General features: G+C 40.1%; 1 protein-coding gene and 1 long non-coding RNA gene across 5 annotated transcripts in view; one reads left to right on the top strand and one right to left on the bottom strand.

The window, feature by feature from the left end:
• Window positions 1-14,494, top strand: part of DYM (dymeclin) — a 342,875-nt gene that overhangs the window by 168,258 nt on the left and 160,123 nt on the right. The gene's annotated exons all lie outside the window — the stretch shown is intronic.
• The window catches only part of LOC140634888 (uncharacterized), a 38,556-nt gene that overhangs the window by 1,229 nt on the left and 22,833 nt on the right, over window positions 1-14,494 (bottom strand). Inside the window, exons 4-5 of the long non-coding RNA XR_012032219.1 lie at window positions 8,886-9,106; window positions 4,444-4,515 (exon numbers count right to left, since the gene is read on the bottom strand). This is a non-coding gene — a long non-coding RNA (uncharacterized lncRNA). The remainder of the gene's footprint in view (window positions 1-4,443; window positions 4,516-8,885; window positions 9,107-14,494) is intronic.

Raw genomic sequence — 14,494 nt, 5'->3', positions numbered from 1 at the left:
ATTTACAGCCAGCAGTAATGAATGTAGACTCTTGTAAATTCCCCTCCTTCTCTTCGTCTGACCAACCCCATGCTGTCAGGCTCTGTAAGCTTCCTTGTTCTGCTCTGCATCTGTAACAGTAGACATGGTAGTCACCCAGCATTTTTCTGAAGTCTGCAAAACGAGGTTGGTTATTTAACTCTGAATGGTTAGCTCTTCTATTTTGGACAAGTAAAGATCTTTCAGAATAGCCCATGGAATCAAAGATAAATAGACAATTTGTTTTTAATAATACTTGCTGGTATTACCTTACTGCATCAGGCCTCCTCATTTCTCTCCTCACTTCTGTCCCTCCTGAATTAAGTTTTCACGGGTTGATGTTTCCTTCTGAACCAAGTAATACATTGAACCAAAAACACACAAGAAAATATTAAGAAACAAAACAGTCGGGAATCCCTGGGTGGCTTAGCAGTTTGGCGCCTGCCGTCGGCCCAGGGCGTGATCCTGGAGTCCCGGGATCGAGTCTCACATCGGGCTCCCTGCATGGAGCCTGCTTCTCCCTCTGCCTGTGTCTCTGCCTCTCTCTGTGTCCTTCATGAATAAATAAATAAAATCTTTAAAAAAAAAAAAAAAAAACACAGTCTATTGTTGGGATGAATTTTATATTACACAACATAAAATATTCAAATATATGGTAACATACTGTTATTTCTCTTGGTTATGAGATTTCGGGAATACTGTCTTACTTTTAAAATAAAGTCTATTTGGGGATCCCTGGGTGGCTCAGTGGTTTAGTGCTTGCCTTTGGCCCAGGGTGTAATCCTGGAGACCTGGGATCAAGTCCCCCATCAGGCTCCCTACATGGAGCCTGCTTCTCCCTCCCTCCCTCCCTCTCTCTCTCTCTCTTTCTCTGTGTGTGTGTGTGTGTGTGTGTGTGTGTCTCATGAATAAATAAATAAAATCTTAAAAAAAAAAAAAAGAACTTTTAAAAATAAAATAAAGTCCTTTTGGGGACATCTGGGGGGCTCAGTCTTTTAAGCTTCTGCCTTCAGCTCAGGTCCTGATCCTGGGGTCCTGGGATTGAGCCACGAATTGGGCTCCCTGCTCAGTGGAGAGCCTGCTTCACCCTGTCCTTTTGCCCCTCCCCCTGCTCATGTTCTCTCTCTCTCTCTCTCTCTCTTGCTCACTCTCTTTCTCTCAATAAGATCTTAAAATAAGATCCATTTAATGATAAATTCATACCTATCACTTTCAGTATCTCACCATTTGTTTCTTTTTTTTTGTTGTAATTAAGACTAGTAAAAGTCTGGAGGCTTATATGGTTTAGGGTATTGGTGCTACACAGCTGGTAAGTGTGTCCAGATCAGAGGCCAGTGTGCCTTCTACTGCACAGAGCAAGACCAGAGGAGCATTGCTTCTGAAGATAACTCACCTGCTGTGGGATCACGTATCCAAGCTACTGGGGATTTTCTTAGACAGGTGGTTCTCTGCCATCTAAGGTGACCAAGCCCTTGTTGATCATTCCATTTGCCACTTTCACCTTTCATTTCAACTTCCTTCCAGTAATACAGCTAAATAGAATTACAGGTACAATGACTGTAGGAGGTCTTTTTTCTTTTCTTTCCTTCTTAAATTAGCTAGTTGAGGAGGGTATGGCTCTGTTGACATACTGCGGTATATGGTGTGTGGATATTATCCAGGGAGATGAACATGGAAGAGAGGACAAGAACTGTATATCTTTCTGCTTGTAACTTTAATATTTTTCTTCCACCTAATCCTTGCCATTAGAATTTATTTTTAATTCAGTAAGTACTTACCAGGCCTTTGCTTTGTGTCTACCACTGCCAAAGTTCTCTGAGATATTTTATGTTTTAATTTCAGACTAATGCTGTTCTTTGAATATAGAAATTGTGTTAGTTACACTCATGTTGGTTTTATTTTTTTTAATTCTAATTCAGTTTCCATCCATATCATTATCTGATATCATTGTAGTTAGAAAATTATTTCTGTAGGGTAGGAATTGCATGATACTAGGGTTATAGGAAATAGTTTTGTTCTGAAATCCTGGTGAGTTCTGTTTTCCATCTCTAATGTATGTACGCTTTGTGTGAGTGTTGAGAGTTATCAGTGGCTTGCCACGTCTTTCAACAGCTCTCTTTTTTTCTATTGCAGTGTTAGAATATTCTTCGAAATCATTTTAACCTAAAAATAAATGTGGATAACATCTCTACAAAAACATTTCTTGCTCTCTGTTAATATTCCTGGATTCTGATTCTTTGCCCAAAGAATCATCACATCGCCTGTATTTCCCAAATATTTCACTAAACGAAAACTTCACTGAATATAGAGAGTTCTTAAGAATATGTTTTATTTTAGATTGGTAGGAGGTCTGAGCAATGGTTTTGTACTGTAAGTACTTCTATTAAACTTACATGATTTATTTTAAAAAGATAGAATTAACTAGTTCTTGCCTAATACCTAGGCAATAAAGAACTTCCAGCTTCTCCATTGCTTTAGACTTTTCCGATCCTTGTTTGATCTTGGCATGACAGTAGCCAAGAAAGGAAGGAAAAATGTTTTGCCTTGAAAATCTGGCTTCCTGCACTTCCTACAGTTAGTGGTACTTTGAAGGTAACTAATTTTTTGGGGAAAATCTGACATGGTTTGCTTTTTTAGTTTAGCCCTTTCTTAAGAAGTTACATTGAGAGCACTTGGCTCGCAGTTAAAAAGGTTTCCAATAGAAAATTTCTAACACTTCAGAGATTGCTAGTATTTTACAATAAGAGTGTCTCAGTAGACTTGATGGGACATGTGAAAACTTCATAATTGGTTTAATTTCAGTTTAGACTGCTGGCATATTCAAAATATCAGCCTTTAAAGTAGCAGACCATACCTTTATCTGATAAATTTTTATTATAAGTACATACTTTTATGAAAAGAATTGTCACATGGGAAATTAAATATTAAAATGCATAGAGTTTTATAGAATGCTGTGGCCATTTTGTAGAGGTAATAGGGAGGGTTCATACTTTGTCCTTTAGCCATGAATTGTTAAGCCCCTATTCCTATCAGCTATAAAAGATCTGAGATTTTTACCCAGTTTACAAGCTAACAAATTAGATTCCACAGTTTCATGGATCCTGGTAGAAACTCAGTATTCTTGGGTAAGAGATAGAGCACAGCCTACTAACCACAGCAGTAGGAGGAACCAGAATATCATTTTCTTCTGTGGCTCCCTAGGCCTACTGAGCAACCTGACAAAGGTCAGGTGACATCTACACATGAGTGTGTTGCATTACAGAGCAGGGACCCTGAGCTTGGGAAACCCCAATCTTTTATTATAGGCTTCAAGAAAACTTGCCCAGTGTTTGCATGGAGACATCTTTAATGTATTTGATAGCAAACAAACTGCCCTCTACTCTAGAGGCAGACACTTGCTCCACCTTCCATATCTGGTCATGCTGCAGACATCTGTGAAAAGATAGTCCAGAGCACAAGGCCATCAATGCCTCTGCTTTCAAGATGTGCAGAAACCTGAGAGACCCATGGGAAATTATGATCCTACAGTCTTTACCTAGTTATGCCTTTCTGTTACCAGTTGGAAAAACCACTGTGGCATTAAAGTAGCTAGTTGATACTACCTTGGGTCTCATGTGTCACTTGCTAATGCATTGGATTTATGTATCTTAGAAGAAGTACTAAAGGAGTGCCTGGCCTCACCCATCTCAACTTTGTCATGTGTCATAATGAATCCCTGGTCAGATGTCAGTGTTGTTAGCACAACCCTGAAAGCATTGTTTTCAAGTGGCTTTGACATCAGCAGGATATCTTGATATTAAACACAAATCACAAAATTTTAGGTTTGGAAAGATCTTTGAAGAACATCGAGACTAGTTTGCACATTTTACACATAGAAATACTGAATCCTAGGTTTCCTGTGTGAGGAGTCTAAGTGAACATTGTGGCAGAGGCGACTGTAGAAAGCATGTCTCCCAGCTCCTTGCCTGGTATTCTTCCCAGAACAAGAGAGAAAAGGCTTGCATGAAGGCTCACGTATTCTCTCTCCTTTTTTTTTTTTTTAATGATAGGCACACAGTGAGAGAGAGAGGCAGAGACACAGGCAGAGGGAGAAGCAGGCTCCATGCACCGGGAGCCCGACGTGGGACTCGATCCCAGGTCTCCATGATCGCGCCCTGGGCCAAAGGCAGGCGCTAAACCGCTGCGCCACCCAGGGATCCCTCTCCTTTTTTTTTTTTTAAGCCATAACTGTGATTGATACCTAATATGTTACAAAATGCTAAGGCCAGATAAGAGAGAGTGATTCAGAAAGAATTTTGCTTTTGATGAATTGCACAGGCTTCACCGACTTTTAGTAAAAAAAGAACCTTTTCCCAAAGAAATAAGGGTTGTGTTCAGAGGAGAAACAGGAGTAAACAAAAGTTTCAGAGATTGAGAATGACTCACATGTCCATTGGAAGTGCTTGCAGAATCCGATGGAACAGGGATGGGGCTGCATGAGGGAGGAGGGACTGCCTCCTGGAAGGGAGGAAAAGAGAGGTGAGCCAAGGTAGCCTCTGGGAAGGTAGAGAAATACTCCCTGTTGCCAACACTGACAAATACTTAGAGCAGTCACAGTTGTTCATTTGTTTGGTACACCTCGGTTTCCTCTTCTACAAGTGGGCATATCTTCCCAGAGCTGTCTGGAGGAATAAATGAATTATTGTATGTGAAGCACTTTATGAATAGCAGTCACCTCATGCTTCATCTTCCTGGTTAAAAGACAGCAGCAGATACTATTCCTGGTGGGGCTCAGTAGTAGGTATTTGATAAATTCTCATGCTTTAAAAATTGTATTAAAATGGTTAAAATCTCCTGGTGGTAAGTCAGGTAGAAACAGCATGCCATATGGACTACCACTTTTTGGTTTTTGTACAGTTGGTATCTGCCATATGGCACATACTGGGGCCTATACAGTGTTATTTTGCTATCTGATGGTATGGGTGTTGCTATTTCCATTTTACAGTGAAGAAACAATCTCAGAGAAGTAATTTATCTAAGATCACCTTACCGACAGTGACAATGTTGGGATTTAAACCTTCATGTGTCCTCCATCTATAATACTGTACTCCCTTCCACTGCCAAGTGCTGGTTATAAATGAAGTTTTAAACTAAAAGCATATGAATAATCTGTATACGAGACATTTATTATATCCTTCCTTGGGAGAGTTGCTTTCAACTTTTCTAAGCGTGTGATCTCCTTGTTGTTTTTAAGAAGCCATTGACAATCTTTTAGTAGCTGCTGAGAAGATTTGAGGGTGAACTGTGGGGTCTCAGACATCTCATGTCGTCTCGCAGGCTTCGTCATCTGGGGTTCTGTGAGAGTCTCCCTGTTGAGAGCTAGATAAGTGACAGTTTTCCCCAACGATGGCACATAGCCAAACCTATCTAAACACCTAGAGAGGAGTTAATTGATGAAAAATTATATTTTCTTAAGAACCCTGTTTGAAAGAGAGGTGACTGAGCTGGGTGGCTCAGCGGTTTAGCACTGCCTTCAGTCCAGGGCGTGATCCTGGAGACCCGGGATTGAGTCCCATGTCGGGCTCCCTGCATGGAGCCTGCTTCTCCCTCTGCCTGTGTCTCTGCCCTTCTCTCTCTCTCTCTCTCTTTCTCTCTCTCTCAAATAAAATTAAAATAAAATAAAATAAAATAAAATATTTTAAAAAAAGAAAGAAAGATCTGAGGGGTTTGAGGACCACAAAGTAGGACAAACATCTGTAGGAACCCGATATGACATTGCTGTTAGTGCAGTTTTTCCATCTAAAATGTGCCTATTTTCTTACCTCTATTAGTCAAACATGAAGATCATGTTGAAATATAAGAACATTGTACATTATTTACTTAACATAGTAATGGTACCTTAATATATCATTCCAAATTTCTCACTTAGAATCACTCAGTCACTGAGCTTTTAAACATACCCTGGTTCTGCACAGACTATTTTATAACACGATTATGATTGTTTTAATATAAGGGTGGGTATTTGGGGATCATTTAATCATTTATCAGATTTGTTCTATATGTCTGCCACGTGTCCAGTATTGCCGGTCACTGGCAACTCATGTGATGCACCACACTGTCCTGCCCAGTGTGATGGAGCTGAAATTGAAATCTACATATGACCTTAGCTCAGAAGTGTTCTATCATCTCTGTGGCAGACCTGGCATTGGCAAGTACTAGAAAGAAGAAACCGGTGTCAACCACATTAAACTCAGATTCTCTATTAAGAAAGAGTGCAGTGTCCACTGTGTAGAGCTTCCATCACCTTCTTTCTTGGATCACACCAATGCAGAGGTTCTCAAGGTGTGGTCCACAGACCACACAGGTTCCCTGGGGTCTAAGCTATTTCTACAATAAGGTGTCATTTGGCATTTCCACTGTGCTGACATTTTGAATGAGTATCGTCAAAGCAAAGTAGGGGTAAAACATAAGTCAGGACGATGGCACTGAATTGTTATCAGTACTCCTTGTATTTTCTACAACCACACACTTGTAGTGAAAAGGGGGAAAAGCCACTTTTACTGAATGTCCTTGATGACATAGTAAAAACGATTAGTTGTGATAAAGCTTGACCTTTGGATACAGGTCTTTGAGATATTTTGTGTGATAGATCTGGTTCAAATAAAGCACTTCTCCGAGATCGAATCCCACATCGGGCTCCTGGTGTGTGGAGCCTGCTTCTCCCTCTGCCTGTGTCTCTGCCTCTCTCTCTTTCTCTCTGTGTGACTATCATAAATAAATAAAAATTAAAAAAAAAAAAACAAATAAAGCACTTCTACATATTGAGCTGTAGTGATTGTCTTGGGAAAGCACACGTATGATTGTATTGTGAACTAAGCTAGTCACTTTTTTTTTTAAGATTTTATTTATTTATTCTTGGGAGAGGGAGAGGGAGTCAGAGACACAGGCAGAGGGAGAAGCAGGCTCCATGCAGGAAGCCCAACGTGGGACTCCATCCTGGGTCTCCAGGATCACGCCCTGGGCTGAAGGTGGCACTAAACCACTGAGCCACCTGGGCTGCCCAACTAGTCACTTCTTGGATGAGATTACCATTTTTATGTTAAAAGAATGAGTGACATCTGTGGTTATTTAGGGTTGGCAGACATTTTTGTAAAAATGAATAAAATGAGCCTGTCACTTCAGAGAAAACAACTGTTAGTGTTGGTTGCCAATGATAAAATTGGAACTTACAGGCAAAAATTAGAATTTTAAAAAACTCATATTGGCAACATAGGTTTGACAGCTTCCCAATTATTAAAGACTTTTTTTGATAAGATTGAAGATGATGATAAGTATGGGAATTTGGGTTGTTTTGTGATGAAATGTATCAACATTTGTAAGATCTGTATAACTCAGCAAATCAATATTTTTCAAATGACCAAAGCATGAAGTCGCAAAATGCAGCATGAGTGAAAAGATTCATTGAAAGTACAAAATAGACCAATGGATCTTGATGCAAAAGACTCAAAGTCATCTTTTACTGTTTATGCTCCTGTATTTTAACTAATCTTTGAGAAACTACCACTTGAATCCTATTGTTTCTAAGCAGAATATCTATAATTTTCTGGAAAGGACATTAAAATAGTCCTCCCTTTTCTAAGTACATGTATTATAAGGCTGCATTTTCTTAATATGCTTCAAATAAAACAAGATTGACTTAAGCAGGAATGAGGATCTGTTTTCTCTTAAGCCAGACAGAAAAAAAGATTTTGCAGAAGTAGAAAATAATGTTACTCTTCAGACATTTTGTTTTGTTTTCAAAAGGAGTTTTATTTATTAAATTTTATGTTAACATGTAATAGGTTAATTACTAGATTTAAATTATTTTTTATATTTCTCATTTTTATTTTTACTGTGTTTATAGGTATAACCTTCACACAAAAAGTTTTTTTGGTCCTTGATAATTTTTTAGGAGTCTAAAGGGGCTCTGAGGTGTTGTGCCCAAGATCGCGAATCCGAGAAACCACCAAGGAGCCGACACCGATGCAAACACATGAGGGTTTATTTACAAGCTCGAGCTCGGGTCCAAGTGTCCCAAGCAGGGACTTGGACCCCAAGACTAAGAGGCTTAGCAACTTTATAGGGGCCAGTGGCCAATGGGATACGCAGAGAGTTGCACAGTCATGCTGGTCCGGACCCTCGCAGGTGGCCGATTGAGTTACATTTTACCCTAAAGTATCCATTTGAGCTGGCCTATCACTGAGCCGATTTTCGATTAGGGTGTGCCCTGGTCTTGACTAGGGTGGGGCAGTGCCCTAAGCAGGTCGGCACAAGGCGAGTACAGCACAAAATGGAGTCAGTCCTGCTCTGCTTGTCCAGGGGTAGGGGATTTTTGTTAAATTTCCTGGGTCTCACAGAGGTAAGGCTAATACCCTTTCAGAGGATGGGGCAGAGATAGTGAATATGAACACATCTGTATTACAGAGTTCATTGTATATACTTTTGAATATCTACTATTTCTGAATTAATTATACCCTTACTTCCTTCCATCAGTATAATCAATAGTTAGCTACATTTGTATTATTCATGCTTCCATTTAATAAATAATTATTGAGACCATAGTTATCAAGGGGTTAGAAGGGAAAGGGGATACACAGAATATATAAATCATGTTTATTCCCCGTAAGAGGGCAAGGTTTCTTTCTTTAAAAGTCATAACCTGGGAATGTTACTGTACTAAATTGTCCTAGAAGTTTGTTGCTCATCTTGTTTGGATGTGGCTATAAAATATGTTCTGGTTGTTTATGGCTGTGTAACAAACCCACCCCAAAACTTACTGCTTAAAACAATGATTTCTCATTATGTCTCACAGTGCTTGTGGATTGATTACTTAGCTGTGTGATACTCACTTGGAGTTTCTTACATGTTTGCAGTTAGCAGCTGGGTTGGATGTCCAGTGTAGCCCAGTCTCATGACTGGCAATTGATGCCAGCTGTTAGCTGGAAGGTCTATTGAGATGTTGACTAGAGCTTCTCATTCTTTTCCATGGGACCTGGCTGTGAAGCTTGGTCTTCTCACAAGTTTCCAAGAGGAAACATCCCATAGATATCAAATCACTGTTAACATATACCTAAAAGTAATAGAATATTTATGTCAACTATAATTAAATTAAAAAAAAAAAAAGAAAGAAAGAAAGGAAGGAAGGAAGGGTCCTAAGAATGACAAGAACCGACCTAGCTCACCTATCCCAGAAAATTACTTTGACTACATTTTGTCTGTCAAGAGCAGGTTGCAGGGCCAGCCCGGATTCAAAGGGAGGCGACCACCAAAGGACAGAAACACTGAGAGGCTTGGTTCTTTTGCAGCCAGCCGCTGTCTTTGGACACTGCCTGTCATGGGACTGTCATAAATTATTCCCCGGTGTAGCTGGGAAAATGAATGACTACTTTCATTCTTAAATTCTGGGCTTAAGATCAATGTCTGGATTTCTATTCATAATAGAAAATTTAGCTGAATGTATTCAGATGTTATCTTTGCATTTTTTGTTTGTTTGCTTAATCTACATTTGCCATAGAAGCTCTCTCCCTTGATTATTGCCTGTATTCAGTTTCTTTTGTTCAGACGGAAATGCCCACTTTCCAGTGACGGTGTCTTTACTTACAATGGGTGAACAGAGTTCCTGCCCTGTGAGCGCTGGAGTTGCTACACTTGTTGGTCACAGAGTGCTTGACACTGGCCTGATCTTGCCTTAGGGCTGAGGAAATGCAGAGCTGTGTTACCCTGTGGCAGTGTGACTGACTGCATGTTCACTCTGACAGTGGCAACCCCAGAAGTTCCAGAAAGGGAGGTTAAGGGGCAACGTTAAATCTGGGGGATGGAAATCAGAGGTTGTGTGGAAGTAGCATTTATACAGCAGTTATACCATCTGCAATTTGATTATGTGTTTGCTGTGGTCTGAGATCAGGCTGCAGGAAATTTCTTGGGGTCGGGGGGGATCCTTTAGCTAAAGCTCCCCTTGGTGGTGCTGTTGTGCTATAAACGTTGAAAGAATTTCTTTCTTTCTTTCTTTTTTTTTTTTTTGGTGCCCCCCCCCTTTTTTTTTCTTTTTTGGCAAATGTTTTATTGGACACCTGGGGTGCACCAGGCCTTGTGCTAGGCAGAGAGGAACTAAAAGGACACAGTTACTGTCCACATAGTCTAAACCTGGTTATTCACTTCCCTGACATTTTCTCAAAAGATGAAAAATACTACCTAATTGAATTTAAGCCAGGCCCATGGCTGCCTCTAGACTCCCTGTAGGTACTAATTAGTTTGCCTAATAAAGATCACATGCTCTCAAAACTTAGGGTTTTTAAAGTTATATGAAAGGGAGTCTGATGGTCCTTAAATATATTTTAAAATACTGTTTCACTCTAATAAGAAAACTGCAATTTAAAAGCTTCCCTGAGATGACACTTTCCACCTTTTGGTTTAGAAAAATCTGCCTGTGCAGTTATATCCAGACACTCTCCAACTGTGTCTGTACAACCATGTGGCAGTGTCTATCCAAATTCCAAATATGTTACTCCTTGACTCAACAGTCATAGCCTGTATTTGTGCAAAATGATAGCGTACAAGTTTATTTGGGCAGTATTTTTTTCATAATAGTGAGAGGTTAGAAGCAACTCAGGTATCCATCCATAGAGAATGTGACACAGTGGACAGTGTGCAGCTACAGAACAAAGTAAGGGGACCTATAGAAGGCTCTCTGAGACACGTGAAGAAAGTGTATGTGTAGTATGTGAATAGAAGTCAGGATAAATAATACATATTCTTATTTACATGGAAAACATCTGGAAGGATACACAAGAAACTGATTAAAATGTTATGGGGTGAGAGCAAAGCAAAACTTTTCACTGCCTGTGTTTCTCTTCTTTTACCACGTGAGTGCCAGTGGGACAGGAATCTTTGTCCTCACGAATGTATCTCAAGTACCTATTAACAATGCCTGGCACACAAGATGTGTAGAATAAAGGATTATGCAAAAATAATAAAGTTAAGAAACAAAAGCAGTACAGACTCAGGGAGCCTGGATGGCTGTGGCTAAGCCCTTTAAGTGTCCGACTCTTGACCTCAGCTGAGGTTTTGCTCTCAGAATCATGAGTTCAAGCCCCGTGTTGGGCATGGAGCCTCCCTCGCCTCTCCACTAAAAAAGGCAATACAGACTCATTACAAAAATACAGGCAAGCTTGAAGACAACCATGGTTTCTACTTCTGTGTAATCCTTAGACTAATGCCTTAGTCTAAAACACTCCAGATAATTTTCTATTCATACATATGTATATGTTTTAAAAAAACAGGCTATAGCGTGTATATATAGTTTTATAAGCATCTTTGTACTGTATCACCTGCGGTGGGAAAGAGTTTTATAACATGGCTTTGAACTATCATTGATTTATCCAACAAAATAAATAATGCCATGTATTTGGACATTTAAGTTTTGCACATACATACACAGACAGCTCTGGAAAGAAAATTCTTGTGCATGAGAGTATATGAAAGTGGGCAGTAGTATACACTAGAGTAAGACCCATCTCTGCCTCTTGCTAGCTGTGTGATCTTGGGCAAGTTAAATAAAATGTGCAAAATAATAGTTCCTATTTTGTAGCGTTATTATGAGTATTCAGTAAAAAGGAGGAAACCGTTAGAACAATGTTTAGCATATTTAAGTATTAGCGAACCCTCCTTTTCTCCAAACAGAGCTTGGGGAAAATGGTAGACTTGATTCTGAGTGAGCATTACCATTCCTTATTCCGGAGCCTCAGAAACCCCTCAGGAGCATTTGTTTGCAGTTTGTCCCTTTGGGTACTGCCCCCTGCAGTGATCCCTGGGCTCACAAGCAGAAGACTCTTTAGGGATAATTTGTGTGATGACATTTAGTAGGAGGATATCCTGAGTGAGCCCTGCAGGAGACTTCTCTGCAAGGAGGCAGATCTTGTGCTCCTGCTCTTGAATCTCAGGTGTGGCTTGTGTTTCATTAAGTAGCAGGGAAAATTGTTTGTGCTGCTTCTTAGGGAGAGCAAACAGGGTCAGACGGCTGACTGCTGATGCCTCCGTTCCCCCTTGCTATGTGATAAAACGAGGAGAAGACCTGATGGGACCCATCTGACACCACTGGGTGGGCGTGGTGGGTACAGCCGCTCATCCACTGTCTCAGAGGCCCGGCCTCTGTCCTTGTTTTTGGGGCAGTCAAGCCACCTTTTCCCACCTACTGACCCTATCATTTTTAAAAGGTTTTATTTTCACTTCTTATTCATTGTTAATTAGTTCTTAGAATCCATTTCTGTTTCCCTTCTTCAGTGTCACTATTTATAAAGCAATTTCATCCTTGCACATACTGGTTTTCTTAAAGTTGGGCATACTTGATCAAATTGAAGTAGTTCTAAAATACAACATGACTGAGAATGACTGTTTATTTCTTTTCATTTACGTATTAATAGATATTTCACAGGCACCTCCCCTCACAAAAAGGGAGAACTGAAGTCCTTTCTTATTTGATGTTAAAAGGCTTTAATTTTAAGGCTATCCAAAAGCAACACCTGAAATGTGAATAAAACATTTCCAGAACAAAACCAAAACTGTTTAAATTATCAAATACTTGACACAAGTGTTGCATTCCTTCTATGTCTAGAAATCAAATGTTTCATGTTAAAATGAAGATGGAATTAGCTTAAACAAATGTTATTTGCAGAAGTCTTTGCTTCCTTTGGAAGAAAAAAGGTGGTGTGAGGATTTTATAGTATTGTTTTTATATTGCAATCATGAAATGGAGTATTTTGTAATAATTGATAGATTTTAGGCATTTTTTAAGGCCTTACCAGTTTTTTTCTTTCACAGTGACATGTAGTGCTTGCTTGAAATTGTGCCTTTCATTCCTTCCAAACCATTTGCATCTATTTTGCTGATGTATACTGACCTTATTGTATCCAGTAAGTAATTACTAATCCTGACTGGTCTAGACACTGGTAGTGATGCAAACTTGTGCCATTTTTTTCAAGACTTTCTTAGAATTGGATCACATGCTAAGTGTTATGTAATACACAGTCTCCCTGTTGCAACTGAAAAAGTGAAAATGGTCTTTTAAAAAGCTGTTGTTATGACATATATATGTATATGAAGTATTCCCAGCTTGAAACAGCATTTCACTTTTGCCTCTGTTATTCTTCAGATGTGGGTAATGCTACTTCGCTATGTTAAAAGGGTTTCATCAAGTGTATCCGTCAAATTTAGGTTCAACTGTGAATCACTGAGAAAAACTGACAATACTAGTAGTTTAAAGAAAGCATTTTATTTTTCTCCCAGTAGAAGTCCAAGTTGATGGAGCCTCTGCTCCAGCAAGTACTGGTTTTCTTCAGCTGCTAAAACAAATCCTCACCAGCTAAACTACCTAAAGCAAAATACACGTATTATCCCGTAGTTCTGTAGGTCAGAAGTCTGATGTGGCTTAGCTCGTGTCTGCTGCAGGTTTCACAAGGCTGAAATCAAGTTGTTGGCCCTGCTGGGCTAGCATCAGAAGGCTCTGGGAAGAATCTCCTTCTAGATTCCAGGTTGTTGGCAGAATTCAGTTCCTTGTGATGGTAGAAAGCATCACAAGGTCCCCTTTACCTTTCTGGCACTCAGCTAGGGGCTTCTCTGAGCTTCTAGAAGCCGCTTTCTGGTCCTCACACACGGGTTCCTACATCAGTGGCACATCCAGTGATTCTCATGCTTGGAATCCCTCTGATTTATCCATTTGCCACCTCTGGCTCTGGCCAGAGAGAGTTCCTGTGCTGTAAAGGGTTCATATGATTAGATTGTCCACATATGGATAGTTCAAGATTATGTCTCTATTTTGAGATCTGTAGTCTTAATTACATCTGCCAATTCCCTTTTGCCTTGTATAGCTCCTTGTTTCCAGGGATTAGGGCATGGACATCTTTGGGGAAATCCCTTCCAATATGCCTCCACCATCCTTAGGGTCTGACCTTGGTTATTACTGTCCTGTTCAGCATCTGAGTTCAAGCCACAGGATAAGAGGAGGGGACAAAAAGTAAAAGAGCAAGACAAGGCACAAGCTGACTCTTCAGGAAGATGCCCAGAAGCTGCCATGAGAAATACTTATACCTGGTAAGCCCAAACTTCATCATGTGACCACAGTTAGCAGTGGAAGCTGAGAAATGTAGTTTTTTTTTTTTTTTTTTAAGATTTTATTTATTTATTCATGAGAGAGAGAGAGAAAGAGGCAGAGACACAGGCAGAGGGAGAAGCAGGCTCCATGCAGAGAGCCTGATGTGGGACTCGATCCCGGGTCTCCAGGATCACGACCTGGACTGAAGGTGGTGCTAAACCGCTGAGCCACCCGGGCTGCCCCGAAATGTAGTTTTTATTCATCCCAGCATGTGCTCGCTGAAAGTCTGTTAGTGGAGAAATGGATTATGGGAAGACAGACAGCAGCTCCTCCGCCACCATGTGCATTTTTTCTAGTCACTGGAAAACAAGA

This window comes from Canis lupus, chromosome 6 (genome assembly GCF_048164855.1).
Source record: "Canis lupus baileyi chromosome 6, mCanLup2.hap1, whole genome shotgun sequence".
Classification (NCBI taxonomy): Eukaryota; Metazoa; Chordata; class Mammalia; order Carnivora; family Canidae; genus Canis; species Canis lupus.
Note: the sequence above shows the minus strand (reverse complement) of the source record. Positions and strands in the feature narration are given on the sequence as shown.